The sequence below is a fragment of the Rhineura floridana genome, chromosome 2 (assembly GCF_030035675.1).
Source record: "Rhineura floridana isolate rRhiFlo1 chromosome 2, rRhiFlo1.hap2, whole genome shotgun sequence".
Classification (NCBI taxonomy): Eukaryota; Metazoa; Chordata; class Lepidosauria; order Squamata; family Rhineuridae; genus Rhineura; species Rhineura floridana.
Genome location: NC_084481.1, coordinates 201694519 through 201715326, shown reverse-complemented (window position 1 = coordinate 201715326; position 20808 = coordinate 201694519).

The window sequence follows — 20808 nt, the reverse complement described above, 5'->3', positions numbered from 1 at the left end:
AACGGGATCTAGCCTGTCACTATTCTGTCCTGCTTCCTGGCACATCCACTGGGAACCATCTACACATCCAACAAATGGTAGCAGAGGATGGTTCATTCCTGATGGATGGTTCCTGTGACAAGTTCCTGATGTTTCGTTCCTGAGAGAGGACAGGCGAGAGGAAAGCAATAGCGGCTAAACTGAAAGCTGAGCTGAAAGCTGTGAGAGAGACATGGGAAAACTGACAATAGGACGAAGGTGAGAAGCTCTAATTACAAAGGCGGTGAAGCATGAAAAGCGAAAGTATGTCTGTTTCGTTGTCAGCAGGACTGCCCCTTGAAAGGCTGACACAAAAGAATTATGCCAGCTGGAAACAGAGAATGCCGGCGTTTCTAGTGAAAGAAGACGTTTGGCAAGTCATCGCAGAAGACCCACCCACCGTGGTGCCAATTCCAGCAGACTGGAGAAAGGGCAAAGGCGTTAATTGTTCTTGCTATTGATGATTCTCAATTACTGCACGTGCGTGACGCAGCGACAGCTAAGTTAACTTGGGACACTTTGAAAAATATTCATGTGAAAAAGACTGCTAGTAGTAAAATATATGTAGCGAGAAGATTGTATCAGATGCGCTTATCTGAAAATACAACTATGGCAGAGCACTTATTAGAGATGAATAGACTATTTGCTGAACTGGAAGAACGTGAAGTGGAACATTCTCAAATGCAAAAAGTATATATTGTGTTATCCTCCCTGGATTCCAGTTATGACGCTCTGGTGAGTTCGATGGAAGCGATGCAAGATGCTAATCTGACCATGGACTATATAGAGGGCAAACTTTTGCAGGAATTTCAAAGAAGACAAGAAATGGCAAAGCAAGAAAAGACTGAGTCTAAACACTTAGTACACAACAAAGCAACGGAAGAAAGACTTTATGGACAAAAGGCGTGCTATTTTTGTGGTTCCAGGCAACATCTACAAAGGAATTGTGAAGCAAGAAGAAGAGAAAGAGGAAGAAAACCATTTGTACAGGTGATCTATGCTAGTAAGAATAAGCAATGTATTAACAATGAGCAGGGAAATAAATGTAATGATTTATGGGCTTTAGACAGTGGGGCTACAAATAGCATAATCAAAGATAAATCATTGTTTCATACATTTTGTGAAGTAAATGATCAGGTGATATTGGCTGACGGATCTAAGAAAATCATACAGGCTAAAGGGACAGTGAAACTGGCACAGTTCAATACTATTATGACAGACGTGCTGTTCATTCCAGACATTGAAAGTAATATAATGTCAGTTTCTAAACTCAGTGAAATGGGGTTCAATGTGTTGTTTCAAAGGGGATCATGTCAAGTCATGAAAGGGAACAAAATATTCATGAAAGGGATAGTAAAGAACTCATTATTCTACTTACACTTGAAACAAACAAATCATGTGCTCATGTGTGCCAATGAGAAACCCCATAATAATTGTGTACATTTATGGCACAGAAAATTGGGGCATATAGGATATGAAAATGTGGTGAAAGCAACTGAGAACAGTTATGATGTTACATTAGAAAGCTGTGGTAAATATGTAGCTTGCAATGTGTGTCAACAAACCAAGGCAATGGTAGCAGCAAAGAACACAGAAGCCATGCCTAGTACAAACGTTCCTTATCAGTTGATACACGTGGATTTAGTGGGGCCATTTCAACCAACGCAGGGGGGTGCAAAATATTTCTTGACTATAGTGGATGATTTTTCGAGATACTGCACTGTTTATTTACTGAAAGCTAAAAGCAAAGCTGCAGAGAAACTGAAACGGTTTATAACAAAGATTGAAGTGCAGTTTGGTATTAAGATACAGCGAATGAGATCAGACCAAGGGGGAGAGTTCACTGGACACTCATTAACGGAATACTTAGAGAAAAAGGGATTAAACAGGAGTTAACAGCCCCATTTACTCCACATCAGAACGGGTTAGCCGAACGCTGGAACAGGTTGCTTCAGGACTCGATGAGAGCAATGTTGCGTGATACTTCTTTGCACAATGGTTTTTGGGGAGAGTGTGTTCTTTATGCTGCATACATTCAGAACAGGTTATTCCATAAGGCTATTGGAATGTCTCCTTATGAGAAATTGTATGAAAGAAAACCCAGGTTACAACATTTAATTCGGTTTGGTGCAACATGCTGGGTGCACATTCCTAAAAGGAAAAGGTCAGGGAAGCTGCAAAAGAGAGCAGACAAAGGGTTCATGCTGGGGTTTGAAAATAAATACTACAGGGTCTGGATGCCAAAACAAAGGGCTGTAGTATTAAGCAGAAGTGTGCAAGCAATAGAGCAGGATTGGGAAGAGAAAACATACGTGGATTTGGGACACACTGATGTTAGGAATGCACAAGAACAAGAACAAGATGTTAGGAATGCACAAGAATGCACAATACCAGTAAAACAAGAAGAAAAAGACAACAGTAGTGAACCAGACTCCACCAGTTCTAGCTCTGATAGAGAAACAGAGGAAACTCCAGACACAGAGGAAACAAAGGAAGAAATAAAACCACGTAGGTCAGAAAGAACTACCAAAGGAATTCCACCAGTCAGATTTCGGATAAACTCCATAAAAGGTCTAGACTTTAGTAACTGGAAAAAATGGGATGATGGATTTCATGAGGAGTAACTGTAAATGCAAAAGTTGAAGTGTAATGATTAAAAGTCTGTAATAAAAGTGATGCTGATTAAATGACATATAACTGATGTAAATGTATCATGTTGAGAAAATGATGTATGTGAATGCAAGAAATGTAAATCAAAAATATGAAAAATGTAAAGTGCTGTATATGGAAATTTAGGTGGGGGCTTGTTGGCAGTTAAAGAACCAAGTAAGAGTTAAATTTCCATAAGTAAGCTACAAGGCCAGGAGAGCGAAAGTTGGTGTTCGTGCCAATCCCAAGGACATGTTGCCAAGCAACTGGGGCTCTGGCAGCTGCCTTATCAGTATATATTTGGCATGAAGTCACCGGTCGAGTGTGGGGGAAAAAGGAGTTTGATGGAAGAGAGCTTGCTTGTAACTGTGTTCAGAAAAACCTTCTTGTCAGTAAAGTGACTCTTAAAACCTAGTGCTTGTCTGGCTGATTGCTTTCAACGGGATCTAGCCTGTCACTATTCTGTCCTGCTTGCTGGCACATCCACTGGGAACCATCTACACATCCAACAGCTGGAAAAGGGGCGTTATTAGCAAAGTGCGACATCAAGTCTGCATTTCGCTTGTTCCCTATGCATCCTTCGGATGTAGATTTGTTGGGTTTTACATTCCAGGGTCAATATTATGTTGATAGAGCTATGCCAATGGGCTGCTCTGTATCTTGTGCAGCCTTCGAGGCATTTAGTTCTTTTCTTGAGCGGGCCCTTAGGGAGCGTACTCACTCTTCCCTCACTGCCCATTATTTACATGATTTTTTGTTTGTAGGGCCTGCTGGCAGCTCACAGTGTGCTCGTTCGATCAAGGCTTTTGTGGCCTTGACTGATGAATTGGGTGCTCCTCCTGCTCCTGAAAAGTCGGACGGTCCCTCATCTTGCCTTACCTTTTTAGGGATCCAGTTAGATACTGTGGAGCAGTTCTCCCGGTTGCCACCTGATAAGTTGGTCACTCTGAAGCAGCGGCTGCGTGAAGCAGTGTCTTTGAAGAAGCTTACACTTCTTCAACTTCAAGAGTTAGTGGGCCATTTAGTGTTTGCCTTCAAGGTGGCATTCTCGTTAACATTTCATTAGGATCACTGCTGGTGAGAGAGATGATTTGTCTATGTGGCTCACCTTTTTGGAGGGCTTTAATGGTCGTTCCTTTTGGAGGGAGGACCTGCTTCTGGAGGCTGAATTACGAATCCATTCTGATGTTGCTGGAGGCTTGGGTTTTGGTGTAATTTTTAGAACCCAGTGGTGTGCAGAGTGTTGGCCAGACACTTGGAGGGCTTCTGGGCTCACTTCTGACCTGACCTTCTTGGAATTTTTTCCTATTGTAGTGGTGGTACATGTCTGGCCTCTTGCTTTCCAGAATTGCTCAATATGTTTTTGGTGTGATAACTTGGCCACAGTTTGTGTGGTGAACTCCCAGACCTCTAAATCACCCTTGTGATGTGCCTTGTGCATACTTTCATGCTGCAATGCATACGTTTCAATATTCTGTTTGTTGCTCGACATGTTCCGGGTTTGCAGAATAGCGTGGCTGATGCCCTCTCCCGCTTATAGATGGCATGCTTCCGGGAATTAGCACCTGGAGCTGCACTCGGCCCGGCCCTGATTCTGTCCTTCCTGTGGAGCCTTGGGAATTGGAAGTGGGGGGCGTTATTGCGTCTGCTCTGGCTCCCAGTACGCAGAGAGCTTACCAGCATGATCTTGAGAAATTCCAGGCGTTCCGAGCCTCGCACCCCCTGCCTCATGTTTGGCCAATACCAGTATCTCATTTATTGCAGTTTATGATTTTCTTAAAGGGCCAGGACAATACAGTGAGCACCATCTCTGGCCACCTCTCTGCTCTGGCCTTTATCTCCAAGGCCAAGGGCATTCAGGATCATACAGCAGATTTCAGAGTCAGGAAGGTCCTTGAGGGCTGGTTGCGTTCTACCCCCAGGGCCCCTGAAAGGCGGAGGAATGTCCTCATGCAGATGCTGCCCATGTTTAGCTCCTTATGCTCCTCTCCCTATGAGGCACAGTTTTTTGCTGTGGTTGCTTTGACGGCATTTTATGGTGTAGTTCGCCCTGGCGAAGTCTTACCTTCATCTAAGAATGATGTGTCTTATTGAGCCTTGTGCTCTGACAACTGCATTTTGGGTGAGGATCACATTACGCTTTCCTTGCGTATGTCTAAGACTGACCAGAAGGGTCATGGCCAAATTGTGACATTGCGTAGTTGCCCTGTACCTATTCTGTGTCCTGTTTCTGCTTTAAGGAACTTCCTTTCCATACGGCCAGCATGCCAGTGTTATCTGTTCATACATCTCGACGGATCTGCCCTGACACAGTTTCAGTTTTGGGCCATTGTTTGGCGGGCCTTGTTGGCCAGTGGGTGAGATCCTGGAGTGTATGGGTTGCATTCCTTCCGCATTGGGGCGGCTATGGCTGCGGCCCTAGTGGGCATGCGTGCGGAAAGTGTTCAGGCAATTGGCAGATGGTGATCTGCAGCTTTTAAGGCCTACGTGCGGTTGTGATTCTAACGTTGTTGTTCTCTTATTCCCCTCAGGTGTACGGAACCTTCCAGTCTCTGTGAGGATCGTCCTGTGTGGGCATTCCATCCTGTTCTGGGCCCACAGGAGGGCTTCTTCTTCAGTGGTTGGGACACAGCTGCAGGTCTCTGTCCATGCTGCAGTCTGCTGGGAGGCCAAGAGCAGAGCTTGGAAAAGTTACCTTTTTGAACTACCCATCAGCCCAATCCAGTGGCCATGCTGGCTGGGGCTGATGGGAGTTGTAGTTCAAAAAAGTAACTTTTCCAAGCTCTGGCCAAGAGGGGCATGTTATGGGGAGAGCTGTTGCCATCGGTCTGTTGGATCATGTCTTCAGCTCATCAGCCCCATGTGCTAGTGGTGTATTTGGGTGAGAATGATTTTGTGCAGTGCCCTGGTTTGGATTTGCTGCGTAGGGTCACTCATGATTTCACCTGGCTCAAGAGTGTGTATCCGGACCTAATTATTGTTTGGTCTGATATGCTCGAACGGAGTGTTTGGAGGAGTGCTATTTACCCCAATCAGATTGATAGGGCTAGGAGATGGGTTAATAAAAATGTTAGGAGGCTGGTCCTTTCTCTTGGTAGAGCATTCATTCCCCACGATAGGATCCAGTTTGATTGCCCGCAACTTTACCGAGATGATGATGTTCATCTCTCAGAGAGGGGGTGTGATTGGTTTCTGGAGGACTTCCGGTTGAGGTTGAGGGCTTTGTTTTCTTTGGGTTGAGGGGATCAAGCTTCAGCTGATCCCCTCTTGTGGCATGGAATTTGGGCAGGTGAGGAAGCAGGGGGTAAAAATAGGAGACTGAGGCATTGTGGTAAATGGCACTCGCCAGGGAGCCATCAGTGCTGCAAGTCTGATGGCGATCTGGGGAGTGTCCTTGTGGGACCGGCTTGCGCATCATGGTGAACGCCTGTACAGCGGGGCCAGGCTGTGGAGGTTGGAACCACATACCTGGCTCTACTAGCAAGGAGGGACAAGTTTTCCCACATCCTTGACTGGTGAGTTATAGTCTGCGGTGACTGACATGCCCAGAGGAATGGAGGGAATACTCCCTCACAGTTAGGTTGATCCTCACCTGCCCGAAGCAGTTCAATCAGGTTAATTGGTAGGAATTGGCTAAGGTTTAATATTTGTTATATTTTAATAAATATAACACTATTCCACATTTGTGTCACGAGTCTTCTTTGGTGTGGTGGCTAATCTTGGTCCCAAGTTGTTGAGGACTTTATACACTAATAGTAAAACCTTAAATTTGGCCCTGTAGCATATTGGCAACCAGTGCAATTATCTCAGCACTGGTGTTATGTGTTGATGGATGGTAACCCTAGCCACAAGCCACATTATGCATTAGTTGCAGCTTCTGGACCAAATGCAAGGGCAGCCCCACAGAGAGTGCATTGCAGTAATCCAGTTGCAAGGTTACTAACGCATGGACCACTGTCGAGGAATGGCTGTAGCTGGTGCACCAAGCAAAGCTAGTACAAAACACTCCTAGTCACCAAGCCAATAATTAAGCAGGGGACACATAAACACTGTATGTCAAGGAACTGAGCATAAAGGAAACACACTTTAGAACAGGCCTGGGCAGACTTTCAGTGTATAGTATTGACTCTGAGTTTCGTACTAGAAGCTTGAGGTCCCCCCAAAAGAACCAGGTATGTGGCCAGGGGTGGGGGAGAGAAGCAACACACTCTTTGAATTAAGGAACATGGTACTTCTGACTACTTGCTTATTCCAGGAATTTCCTTTCAGTAAGGACTTCTTTTAGGGGCAAGGGTCATAGCTTAGTGATAGAGCATCTACTTTGCCTGCAAAAGGTTCCAGGTTTAATTACCAGCATCTCCATAATCGACCTTCTGAGTACTGATAGGGAAAGAAAACATTAAACTCCTCTCTTCACCTGACACAATCCTGAGGCTGTTCAGGATTCCCCAGGGCTGATGATGTCATAAGAGAAATATGCATGTTAATTGCATACATTGCATTGACACAATCAATACCATGTCAAATTGGGCCCTCAGTCAGACATCACATGACTATATCTGTATCCAGGGCCTTTACCTCTTGAAGCGCTTTATTTAAAAGATGTCTGTTGCTGCCTTTGAGAACAAATCTCTCCATCCTTTGAACTCCCATGGCTCTGTTGAATCTACGCACTGTTGTTCAATATCACTAGAGTTTCCAATTGCAATGTGGAGGAAGGAGGGGATAGAGACTGGAACTTGTAAGAAGTTGCTTCTCTCTCTTTCTCTCTCCCACCCCCTGTGAGGAGACGGTGGTGACATTTATGGTTTATAATAAGCAAGAAATTATTTGGGTGGCAAATCAAAGGGACGGAACAGTGAAAGAGATACCAGCAGGAGGTCCAAAAAAGCAGCAGGAGCCTTTCCCCAAGTTTCATACGGATAACTGGCCATTTAATGAGTCAGCCAAGGATCTTGACGGTGAGTTTCCACAGGGATGCAGCCCTGCGCGACATAGTGCTGCACTGATGCTGGTTTCAGAGATGAAGACATGGGCCCTTTGGATGAGCTAACAGTGGCCAGGGAAAAGAAGAATAAGAAATTCTCATTAGACAAAGAGATTCTGACTTGCCTTTGATAGCTGTAAGGTAAACACCTAATGCAGGCATCTTTTTCCCCTTTGAGGTACATCAGCATATGTATGTGCATGCGGACATCAGGAAAAAGATTACGTTTCAGAGTGTCATAGGCAAGGCACACTGTGTCCTTCAGTCCATTGCCAGCATTGTGCAACATTTGCTATAACAAGGAAAATTGATCTGGCCACAATACGATGAAATCTGATATCATGGCTCCTTCCTTCCCAGATCGTATTTGGTGAAACATGATTGTGAATAAATGAGAGAAATAGCATAAGACAGTGGTTAAAACAGCAGGCAGTATAAGCCTGGATGCTCCAGTCCAACCTGAACTCAGCCATGAACATTTTTTTAAGTGTAACATTTATATCTCACATTTCTTCCATCATCCAACTCAAAGTAGCATACATGGGGTTCCAGGTCAGACCTGCTTAGCAGCAACAAGGTGATAGCCTCATGTGCCTTCAGACCATACTGTGGAAACCAGCTTATCATGCTTCAAGCTCTTGGCCTATCTTGCAGGGTTTTTGTTACTAAGATAAGGGTTCCCAAACTGTGGTCTGTGGACCATCAGGGGTCTGCAAGCTTCATTCACGAGGTCTGCAGCATATCTGTGAAGAATTCAGGTTGCAATACAATTCAGTAAATATATACGAAATAAAGGACGCAATAAAAATGCAATTAAAATCATACCGCATCTAGCACACTGCTTTGAAATTGCTAAAACAGGCAGAGAAATCATTCAGTGGTCAGCCAAGACCTTCAGAAATTTTCAAGTGGTCCATGGGGAAAAAAAGTTTGGGAACCACTAACATGTATGAAGCTTTTTAAAAAAGGAACTAGAGGAAGTAATTTATGCTCACATCCACACCATACATTTAAAGTACATTTAATGCACATTTAAAGGACATGGCTTCTCCCAAAGAATTCTGGAAGTGTAGTTTGTTATGCGTGCTGAAAATTGTAACATGGTGGGTAAACTACAGTTCCCAGGATTATTTGAGGGATGCCATGTGTTTTAAATGTGCTTTAAATGTAAGGTGTGGAAGTGACCATGTTAATTACTGTTGTTGTAGTTGTCCAGCCATGTAAAGGACAAAAAAAAATCCTTCATTTTATAAACTTTAAGGAGAAATATGGGTGGGGAATGCCAAAGGGTAGGTGCCATAACACTAAAGGTCTGCTTCCTACCTTGTGCGGAACAGACCTCCTGATAAGATGGTATCTGCAAGAATCCTTCACTTGCAGAGTGCAGTGACTGACTGGTTATATAAGGGGTAAAATGATCTTTCAGATGTTTGGGGACAGGCTCCAAATATCTGAAGGGTCTCCTCCTTCCCTACAGACCTTCTTAGGTGATAAGATCAGCATGGTGGTGTTGGGGTTTTTGGTAGGTCCACAGCCCTCAGAAGTCCAGGGAATGGCAACCTGGGAGAGGGCACCCTCTGTGGCCACCCCTAAGCTGTGTGATTCCTTCCCCATGGTGATGTGTCTGGTACCATCATTGTATAGCATTTGTCATATGATAAAGCTGCACCTCTTTACCCTGTCCTTCAACACCTGATAGATAGATAGATAGATAGATAGATAGATAGATAGATAGATAGATAGATAGATAGATAGATAGATAGATAGATAGATAGATAGATAGATAGATAGATAGATAGATAGATAGATAGATAGATAGATAGATAGATAGATAGATAGATAGATAGATAGATAGATAGATAGATAGATAGATAGATAGATATTAGGACCCATCTTATTCTTATGATTGTAAATTGTTTTAATTGATTCTAATACTGTGTTTTTTACCTTATGGTGAAGGACGGGTCATAAACCTAACAAGTAATGCACAGTCATGTGTATTATGGCTAAATTGGCAAATAAGAACGTCTTCCAAAGTATCCACATTTAAAATCCCTCTGGGTAAGTTGAATGTAGGAAGCTGCCTTGTCAGACTATTGGTCCATTTAGCTCAGTAATATCTATGATGACTGGCAGTATTCTTCACAATGCTACACAAAGGTCTTTCCCTGGAGATCCCACTACTGAACCTGGAACTTCCTGCTTGCAAATCATGTGTTGTACCACCTATGTGTCAGGCTGGAGATAACTTGAGACAGCCTAATGGTCATCATGGACTCCATGAAGTTCCAAGCCAGAACACTACAATCAGCCTCAGCATGGACATTGAAATCACCCAGCACGATCGTTCTGGGCTCTTCCGATACCACAGCCAAGATGGCCTCCGTCAGCTTGGTCAGATAAGCTGCTGGGCAGCAGGGTGGACCGGCAGCAACCCTAGTTTACTGTCTCCTTGTCCCAAGACCAGGTGCAGGTCCAGCTCCAAGACAGAGTGGTTTTCTGGTGACAGAAGTGGAAGTTCAATAGACCACAGCAACTCCCCCCCCCCCCGTCCCTGCAGCCTGTGCTGGTGTTGCACTGAGTATCCAGGTGGGCAAAGCTGGGGCAGATCAACTCCTCCTAGCTCACTCACCCAGGTCTCAGTAATGCACATGAAATCAGTACCTTAATCCATAATCAAATCATGGATGAGTGTGGTCATATTATGTACCAATCTGGTATTAAACAACAACACACACAGGCCCGTGGGCACAGCAGATGAGCAACGAGGAAAGCATCCATGAGAGAAGTGACAGCAAGGAACCAGGAACACTCTGAAGGCATCTGGCAACTTTCTCCTATCATTCAGTTCACTGCACAGGCTCTCACTGTGTGCAGGAACTACACATGAGTCATATGCCCTCCCCACTACCAATCACCTCTAGATTGGTTAGAAAAAGAAGAAAGAAATAGAAGAGGATTTTGAATGGGTCTGTGACCATATATATTAATAAACAAACAGAAGAGGGTTGTGTCCTTGCCCTTGAGACTCCATAAGGGACTCCCCAAGGGCAGTTGGCCTTTTATGCCTCCTGACGCAGCCAGGAGCTAATGCACAATTAACTGCAGCCTCTCTCTGAAGCAAGGGCCAGGCAGGGGATCCCAGTCCTTGCAGCACTTACCAGGGACTTCAGCTGTCTCAAGAGACAGCAACCCAGAGGAGTAAGCAGCAAGCACCCAGTTGCTCAGATACTTACTCCCAGGGCAGGTCTTCTTCAGTCCCCCTAGTGCTGCAGCTGTTCCCCTTTAAAAGATTAGACAAATTCATAGAACATAACACTATCAGTGGCTACAGCCCTTGATGGCTATGTTCTATTTCCACTGTCCGAGGCAGTGTGCTTCTGAAAACCAGTTGCTGGAAACTGCAGGAGGTCCTGTTTGCAGGCTTCCGATAGGCATCTGGTTCCTATAGGCATCCATGAGAATAAGATGCTGGACTCGATGGCTACTGGCCGGTTCCACTGAAACTTTAGCCCAGTCCTACTTTCTTAGTTTTAAATAGTCATGATCCAGAGGCCATATTAGCATTTGTAGTGTGAAGCTTGAAACTCTTTTTCTTAAAAAAAAAATAAAATGAAACATTTGTTTTTATTCACATTTTGGTCATGTCTGTATAGACATGTCCTATGGCATGCATTGCCACACTCCCACTTCACACCTCTGGCTGCTGCTGGTAGAGACAGAGAAACATTAGCCTTCCCCAACCTGATACCTTTCAGGTGCTTTTTGATTACAGCTCCCAACATCCTTGACCATTGGTCATGCTGGCTAAGGCTGACGGGAATTGTTGTCCAAAGCATCTGGAGGGCACCTAGCTGGGGAAGGATGCCCTATGGTATTACATAATGTGGTTATTTTCACTACATTTTCAGGGAGTGGGGTTGTTGTAACATCCAGTGGAGACTGTTCCATTTGGGCAAATGGGGCACTGCCCCACCAACATCCATCTACCCTCAGTCAACCCACACCCACTTGCGTTCTTACTTACAACCAGTCCACCAAGGGGTGATGCTGCTGGTCAGTTTCCTTCTCCTTAGTCTCATTGTTGCCCTTGTAGACCTCAGCAGGGAGGAGGATGGGGACAAAACTAGAAGTAGCTGGATATGCCTGTCATTGGATCCACCTACAGTTGGGTTATCTGCTTTCTGCCCTGCCCGTCTCAATCGGCATCAGCAATCACTGGTAAAATCTACTACAGCACCATGTTTTATGTTTTAAAAAAGAACGAAAGAAAAGAAATCACAGAAGCAGAAAATCTCATAACAGTTTATGAAATTTAAAACACAGGTGATTTGTTTATTTAGATTTACTTTACTAAGAAGAATTACACTAAAATGTAAAAGTGTAGATCTTGGTGCCAGAGTCTGATCACATCAACACTTCCTGCCACAGCCTATAATTTGTTCTGCTTGCCTAATTGTCAAATGATTTACTTTTGTCAATTACAATTTTTTGCACGTTAGTGATTTTTTTTACTGTCTCATTAGAACACATTTTTTCACTCAAGCCAAAATCTAGGTGTGCCTGCATGCCGACATGGATTGGTTTCTCTTGCAATAAGAACTATCGTAATTCCTCTCAAAGGACTAAGTCAACACACAATCCATTTCCCTTCAATTCTGGGGTTGGCACAAACTGGAATCTCCCAGAAGGAATCAGGGACTTGTTTTCTACAGTACACTGCACAGACCAAATGAGATGGGGATAATGGCATTCTCCACCTGGATTGTAAGCAGATAGACAAATTAATTATTTCACATTTATTTTTGGACATTTGCACTGCATCTAAATGTCTCTGGAGGAGCCGGTCTCAAAAGTTGAATGGGATCTTACCTAATTTTAGGTCGACTCTGAGTGGAACTGGATGTTTATTTCTTTATTTATTATTTGATTTATATGCTCCCTTTCCTCCCAGCAGGAGCCCAGGACAGCAAACAAAAGCACTAAAAACACTTTAAAACATCATAAAAACAGACTTTAAAATACATTAAAACAAAACATCTTTTAAAACATTTTTAAAAAGCTTTCAAGACATCTTTAAAAAAGGTTAAAAACATATTGTTAAAAAAAAGATTTAAAAACATTAAAAAGCAATTCCAACATAGATGCAGACTGGGATAAGGTCTCAGTTTAAGAGGATTGTTGAAAGAGGAAGGTCTTCAATAGGCACCGAAAAAATAACAGAGATGGCCCCTGTCTAATATTTAAGGGGAGGGAATTCCACAGGGTAGGTGCCGCCACACTAAAGGTCCATTTCCTATGTTGTGCGGAATGGACCTCCTGATAAGATGGTACCTGCAGGAGGCCCTCACCTGCAGAGTGCAGTGATCGACTGGGTATATAAAGGATAAGAAGGTCTTTCAGGTATCCTGGTCCCAAGCTGCATAGGGTTTGTACACAAAGACTAGAACCTTGAACTTGGCCCAGTAGCAAATGGGCAGCCAGTGCAATTATTTCAGCAGCGGAGTGACATGTTGGCGATACCCTGCCCCAGTGAGCAGTCTCGCCGCTGCATTTTGCACCAGCTGCAAATTCTGGACCAACCTCAAGGGCAGCCCTACATAGAGCACATTACAGTAATCGAGCCTAGAGGTTACCAGTGCATGGACAACAGTGGTCAGGCTATACTGGTCCAGAAACGGCCACAGCTGTCTTACCAGCTAAAGCTGGTAAAAGGCACTCCTAGCCACAGAGGTCACTTCAGCCTCTAGCAACAAATGTTAATCCAGAAGCACCCCCAGACTACAGACCTGCTCTTTCAGAGGGAGTACGACCCCATCCAAAGCAGGCAACTGACCAATTATCTGAACTCAGGAACCACCAACCCACAGTGCCTCCATCTTGCTAGGATTCAGACTCAGTTTATTGGCCCTCATCCAGCCCACCACCGAGTCCAGGCAGTGATCCAGGGCTTGCACAGCCTCTCCTGATTCAGATGTTACAGAGAAACAGAGCTGGGTATCATCAGCGTACTGCTGACACCTCGCTCCAGATCAATGGATGTTGAGCAGAACCAATCATCAAGGCCAGACCAAGACATTTTGCTGCCTGAGGGAGAGGACAAGATGGTGCCCCCCATTCCATTTACAGAATCAGAATGGATTTGTCGTTGAACTGTTCTTTATCACCAGCAAGGAGCAGCATCCTTGATCACAGCTGAGGGCAAAACAGGCTAGCTTAGAGGGTAGAGGGTAGACTACATGGCACATAGAGTTCCATCCTCTAACATCTGACTCAGATAGGGTTGCCATATTGCCCGGTTAGCCGGGTTTTACCCAGATTCTATGCATGCCACCCGGCACCCGGCTAGCCCCTTAGGTGGCCCAGATTCTCAGCTTTAATTTTTTTAAAACAATTAAGTTTCTAGGTGGTCCAGTTCTTGAGATATGCATAAAAACGTCAGCCCCCCGACTGTTAAATCTTTCTTTAAACAGTACTGTATACTATAGCACTTCGTAGCTTTAACCCCGCCCGTTCAGGATTGCAGCCAATCGGGCATTGTGTTTCAGTTTCATTGACCTGAGACAGTGTCTAGAAAACAAAATGGTGGTTTCACCCCCTGTTTATCTGAAAATCTCATAAATTGGGTAAGTATATACGTTTCAGTTTTTTTCCTCTTGTGTGCAGGAGTCAGATCTTGGGCAGTGTTTTAAAAACCTTCCCAATGCTTGCTTTTTGTAAAAGCAATGCTAATCCCATATGCCCAAAGTAAATCCCATTCAATTCAATACTTTTGAGTAGACATGGTTATGAATGTGCTCAAAATCAATGGGACTTTGGAGTGAATGTAAAAAAGAATTGTGTTTGTGTTCTAACTCTTTCTGCCCCCTTCTCCAGTCCTAGTTTAAAGCAAGTAGGCAGGGCTTACTTAGGTATTACAGTTTTTATTCTGTTGGAAAGTAATACTGATTTTTTTAAAACTAATACTGATTTTTCTGCAATGACCAACTGGTTTGACAATAAACTATTATATGGGCTGTATGTATTTATACATCTGCAGTGTGTGCGTGTGTGTGTATGGAGTCTTTCCAACACCCCTGTGAGGTAGGGTTGTTGGAAACCAAGGCAGCTCACAACAAGAAATAAAGCCATTTAAAATCCAATAACCATAAAAACAAGTATAAACAGTTGCAAAACAGTGTAAAGTGGCATGATTCGGAATTTTGGGTTGTGTGAATGAAGTTGCTTATCACTTGAGGTTGCATTTCTGTCCCTGTTTGAGTAAGCCCCACTGAATACACTGGGACTTGCTTCTGAATAAATAAACCTAGGATTGCACTATAAATATCTTTACAGTTTGTGTAAATAATAAATATATTTGATAGTCATGCTTATATAAATATTTCTTCATTTATCATATTTTTGGTTTTTGGTTAGGAATCCTGACTGGTTGTGAGATGCTTAGTTTTTTGTCTTACTCATAGGAATCTTGTTGTGGCTGGTATGGTATTACATTTAGGAAAGTGTTACTGCCTTCTGTGTTTTTTTTTCCTATTTGCATTTCACTTATCTTTAACCTCACTCCGTTACAGCCATAGAAGCAACAGCAGCATATGCAAGATAATTAACTCCCATTAGTGATAAGAACAAGAATTTATAATTATTATTTCAATTAAAACAAGAGGCTTATCAATACTTTGAAGAGGACCAGATATTTATTTTGTTTCTGAGCCCAGGACTGGGTCTTTCATGATGCCTGGGGGGGGGAGCAGGAGAGTAGTTGATAAGACGGACATCCTGGCATTGATAATCTAATTAGCGAGGTATGTGTGGGGTTGTTGCACACTTCCAGGCCCAGTTTCATTTTGAGTATGGAGGTGGAACCTGTGTAGATGTGGTTGATCAAAGGGAGAAGAAATTTTGAGTTAAGCAAAGCTTTGCTTTTATAAAACCTAAGAAACATACAGATACTTTGAATGTCTGAGTGCCTGCACCAGTGGAATACTGGAGGAACTTGTAAAACTTGCTGCAACAGTATTTAGAACTGAGTATGTGGTGTGAAAGACTCCTTTTCCTAACGTTTTGGCTTCTTGTTTTTCTCCACCCACCACATCTTTGAAATATATCGTATATGGTTAACCGTACTGCTGCCCTGACTTACTTTATGTTTGTTGCTATTTTGTGTTTTTATTATGTTTTTATATTGATTGTGTATTTTTATTGTTTTTATTATATTTGTAAGCTGTGCTGAGCTCTGTTTTTAACAGCAAAAGGGCAGGATATAAATTCTCTTAATCAATCAATAAATACTCCATAGTGTTGGAAACTAGAGTCTAGGCATTTAAGGCTGAAAATGTTGCTTTTAAAAAAAAGATTTCTCACATCTTTCCCCAGCTTTTGGTGGTAATTCCTAGGCACAAAAACAAAACAACTGGACAATCCAAATATTAATATGCAAATATTTGCATAATATGCAAATAATATGCAAATAATTTGCATAATATGCAAATACTTTACATAATATGCTAATTAACCTGCCCAGATTTGTGGAACTGGAATATGGCAACCCTAGCCTCAGACAAGAGAAGCTTGCCCAGTGAGGGAGATCCACAGCAATAGCTCCCAGCAGCAGCACTGCCACTTACCAGGAAGAGGAGGGGGAGATCAAAACAGCAGCAAGTCTGGGGTGGGGGCACTGGCAGCAGTGCCAGATTGGTTCTGCTGGTGTGCCCATGCAGCCCTGACCTCACCACCACCTTGCCCCTCCCCATCTTCCTCCTGGTATACAGCAGAAGTGCTGCTGACAGGAGGCTATTGCTGCAACTCCACCCCACTGCAGCTCAGTATCTGTCCCCAATACATGTCCCCAGTATCTGTGACCGAAAGCAGATGCCTCGCTCTGTCTATTTATAGTGCTAGTCTTGCCAATCATGCAATACATCCAAAATCCTCTTCTCCATTCTAGTTTCTAAAACAGAATATCCTACTCCCACATCACCTCCAGAGAAGAGCACTTTACAAGAAAAGAGATTCTGGAATCTCCCTATCCTGATAATCCCATTGCTAAGCCAGTCTCATTGATTCAGATAACTGTATGACTACTAGGTGCTAGTTCACACATCTCTTATATGTAAACACTGCTCTCAGTACAGCTCCACATGTGCACTTGAGCTGGTGGCCCAAATCAGGATCCATATCTCTGTTTGTCAGACTCTGTGGGGTCTGAATGAGCTCAGCATCATGGTTCAGGATACTCGTAATCTCATCAGCTACTCAGGGGTGCGGAACCTTCAATCTACAGGCCAAATCTGGTCGGCCAGATCTCCCCATTTGGCTCACAAAGTCGTTTTGGGGAAGCTATGCCCACTTGCCCTGCACTTGACATCATACATGTATGATGTCAGGTGTGGGGCAGGTAAAGGCAGGGCTTCAAAGGAACAATCTGGAGCTTAAAGTGGGCTTCTGATTGTTCATTTGGTGGACCAAGGCATACTACCAACTGCCCATCAGCATGCCTTTCTCAAATAAGAGGGAACAGTTTCCAAATCTCTTTGCAAGCCTCCCTGTGCTTCTCATTCCCATGTCTGACATTGGAAAGGAGTTGTGCAGGGAGGCTTGCAAAGCACAGAGCTGATTCCCATGCTTGGCAAGCACAAGCAAGAGATGTTGACAGTGGGCAGGACAAATCACCTGTCAATCATGTGACCTCATAATGGCAGCATGTGATTGACAGGTGGGTTGTCTCACCCATCTGTCAAAGTTAGTTCACAGGGTGGGACCAGATAAACATTTGGCCCTTGGAGCCTAACAGGTTCCCCACCCCTGAGCTACACACCCAGAAGTTGGCTTCGTAACCTGGATCTCCCTTCCTAGTCTCAGATGAAGGTGATGCTACACATGGAAGAATATGAAGCAGTCCATGCACCCGCTGCCACTGAGTGAATGGCACTGTGCATGCATCAGATTGTACTGCAAACCTTCATAGATGCATTCACACACCTCCAGCAATTTTGGCCCTCCATGCTAAAAGCATGACGCAGGAGTTAGGCATATGAGTGTGTGAAGATGTGTACTTTTTTTTCCCGGAGGCAAGTGTTACATTATAGATATGTGGACATCAGTTTGCATTCACTGCATATTCAATATTACTGCACTGGGGCCTGTGTGTATCAGCTGTGTGCATGAAACAAAGCCCTATGAGGCGAGACTGAAAGAACTGGGCATGTTTAGCTTGGAGAAGAGAAGACTGAAGGGAGATGTGATAGCACTCTTCAAGTACATGAAAGGTTGTCACATAGAGGAGGGCCAGGATCTCTTCTCAATCATCCCAGAGTGCAGGACATGGAATAATGGGCTCAAGTTTCAGGAAGCCAGATTTCAACTGGACATCAGGAAAAACTTCCTAATTGTTAGAGCCACACGACAATGGAACCAATTACCTAGAGAGGTAGTGGGCTCTCCGACACTGGAGGCATTCAAGAGGCAGCTGGACAGCCATCTGTCAGGAATGCTTTGATTTGGATTCCTGCATTGAGCAGGGGCTTGGACTTGATGGCCTTATAGACCCCTTCCAACTCTACTATTCTATGATTCTATGATGTCCAATGGGAGGTCTGGATTTTTGTACCTTCTACATCACATTAAAACTACATTTTGAAGCCTCAGGAAAATGTCACAAGAGGCTAAGGGTATAGAATGGGAATACATTCCTCCAAGGAGTTTGGGAAGAGAGAACCTCTGGTTGTTCATCTCAGTGATTTGGAACTTCCTGGCCAGTTGGATATATGGTTGTAATGTAAGTTATTTGCTTAGGTAAAAGGAAAATGAGAGGCGAGTTGCTATTATATCAGAGAAAATACTTACTAAGATCTTGATTTTTTAAAAAAAAATCATTTGGGATGTGGGGGGGGCAGCGGCAGAAAAGTAGCAATGGAGGAAACTATATTCCAGGATAACACACTTGACAATAATGTGAACTTATTTTCCAGTCACTTGCAGCGCGACCTGAATTAACAAATTTTCATCTGAAGTTTCATAATAATAATAATAAAATAAAATTTTATTTTTGAGTCGCCTATCTGGCCGAATTAACGGCCACTCTAGGCGATGTACAGAATAAGATAAAATACAACATATAAAATACAACATAGGTCATAAACCTCAGACTATAATTAATCAAAACCATCCACAACTGTATCACAATAAAACTAGTCCAGCCCAAGAATCTTGTATGCCTGCCTGAATAGCCAGGTTTTTAAGGCTCGGCGAAAACTTGGCAGTGAGGGGGCATGGCGAAGGTCATAGGGCAGGGAATTCCAAAGGGTAGGGGCCACAATCGAAAATGCCCTCTCTCTGGTCCGCACCAGCCTAGCTGTTTTAACTGGTGGGACCGAGAGAAGGTCTTGTGAGGCTGATCTCGTCAGGCGGCATATTTGGTGATGCTGGAGGCGCTCCTTCAGATAAACTGGGCCAAAACCGTTTAGGGCTTTAAAGGTAAGTACCAACACCTTGAATTGGGCCCGGTAAACAACTGGTAACCAGTGTAGATCTTCTAACACCGGAGTGATGTGATCCCGGTGACGGCAGTTCTTAATCAAACGTGCTGCCACATTCTGTACCAGCTGTAATTTCTGGACCGTTTTCAAGGGTAACCCAACGTAGAGCACATTACAGTAGTCTAAGTGAGAGGAGACCAGGGCATGTACCACCCGTGGGAGGAGATGGACAGGAAGGTAGGGTCGCAGCCTCTGTATAAGATGTAATTGATACCAAGCTGCCCGGCTCACTGCCAAGACCTGAGCCTCCATGGACAGCTGGGAGTCAAGAATGACCCCGAGGCTGCGGACCTGGTCCTTCAGGGGTAATCTTACCCCATTAAACACCAGGTCTATATCTCCTAGCCTTCTCTTGTCTTCCAGGAGCAATACCTCAGTCTTGTCAGGGTTCAGCTTCTGAAGTTTTCATCTGTTTCAAGACTTTTGGGGAGGCTCATCTTGTTCACTCATCTCTATATGATGCAGAGAGTAAAGAAAGAAATGGATGAAACATCTTGGGTCTGTCAGTATGTAAGAGCACTGGATTCATTCCACTGAAGACAGCATATAGTGTTATGCATTCTGGTATGATTGTTAGTGGAAAAAATGGAGGTATTTAGCACTTAACATTTCAAGACAATGGGATCTAAATGTAATTTGATTCCTAATAGTTTCAAAATTCTAATGGATCCACCGCAGAAAATAGTTTTTAGGTGGGGATATCTAAAATAAGTATTTCTTCTTACTCTCCGCATAAAAGAAACCATTTTCCCCACCTGAATGTTGAAATGATTAGTAAGGGTGGTTCTTTGACTAGCCTCTGTGCAGGAAATTCTTGCTAAATGCATGGAATTCTGGTATATGCAGGAAACTGGTGTATCCACAGAGTCTTGCCCATTCAGTTCAATGAGGCATCCCATTATGCATGTCTTTCCACAGGAGGGATTGAACCTGGGAGCTTCGGCTCATAAAGCATGTATGCTACCACTAGGACCACTAGGAAGAGTAATTTGATTCACTGGGCATTTAAAGGTGAACCTAATTTGCACTTTTCAAAACAATATGCAAACTGGAACACAGCTATCCTAGTAATATGCACAAGTAATGTGTACCAAAATGCATATGCTAAGATAAAGCGTGCAACTGTGCATACAAGTACATATATTAGTAAACTAGGGGCTGCACCTCTGCTCACTTCATGCACCAACACTGCCTATTTCCCAACCTTCTTTGCCACCTACTCCCTCTCTTCATCCCTCACCAAAGCTTTCCATCAGAGGTGTCACTACAGGGGTGCGGGGGGTGTGGACCGCACCAGGTGACACCATCAGAGGGGGGTGACTCTCAGCTTTAATTTTTTTAAAAAAATAAGTTTCTAGGTGGTCCGGTTCTCAAGATATGCATAAAAACATCAGCCGCCCCCCAGTTGCATCACTAGGGGGGTGCGGGGAGTGCGAACTACACCAGGTGACACCATCAGAGGGGGGTGATTCTCAGCTTTAATTTAAAAAAAAAAGTTTCTAGGTGGTCTGGTTCTCGAGATATACATAAAAATGTCAGCCGCCCCCGTTAAATCTTTTTTTAAACTACTGTATAGCACTTTGTAGCTTTAACCCCGCCCATTCAGGATTGCAGCCAATC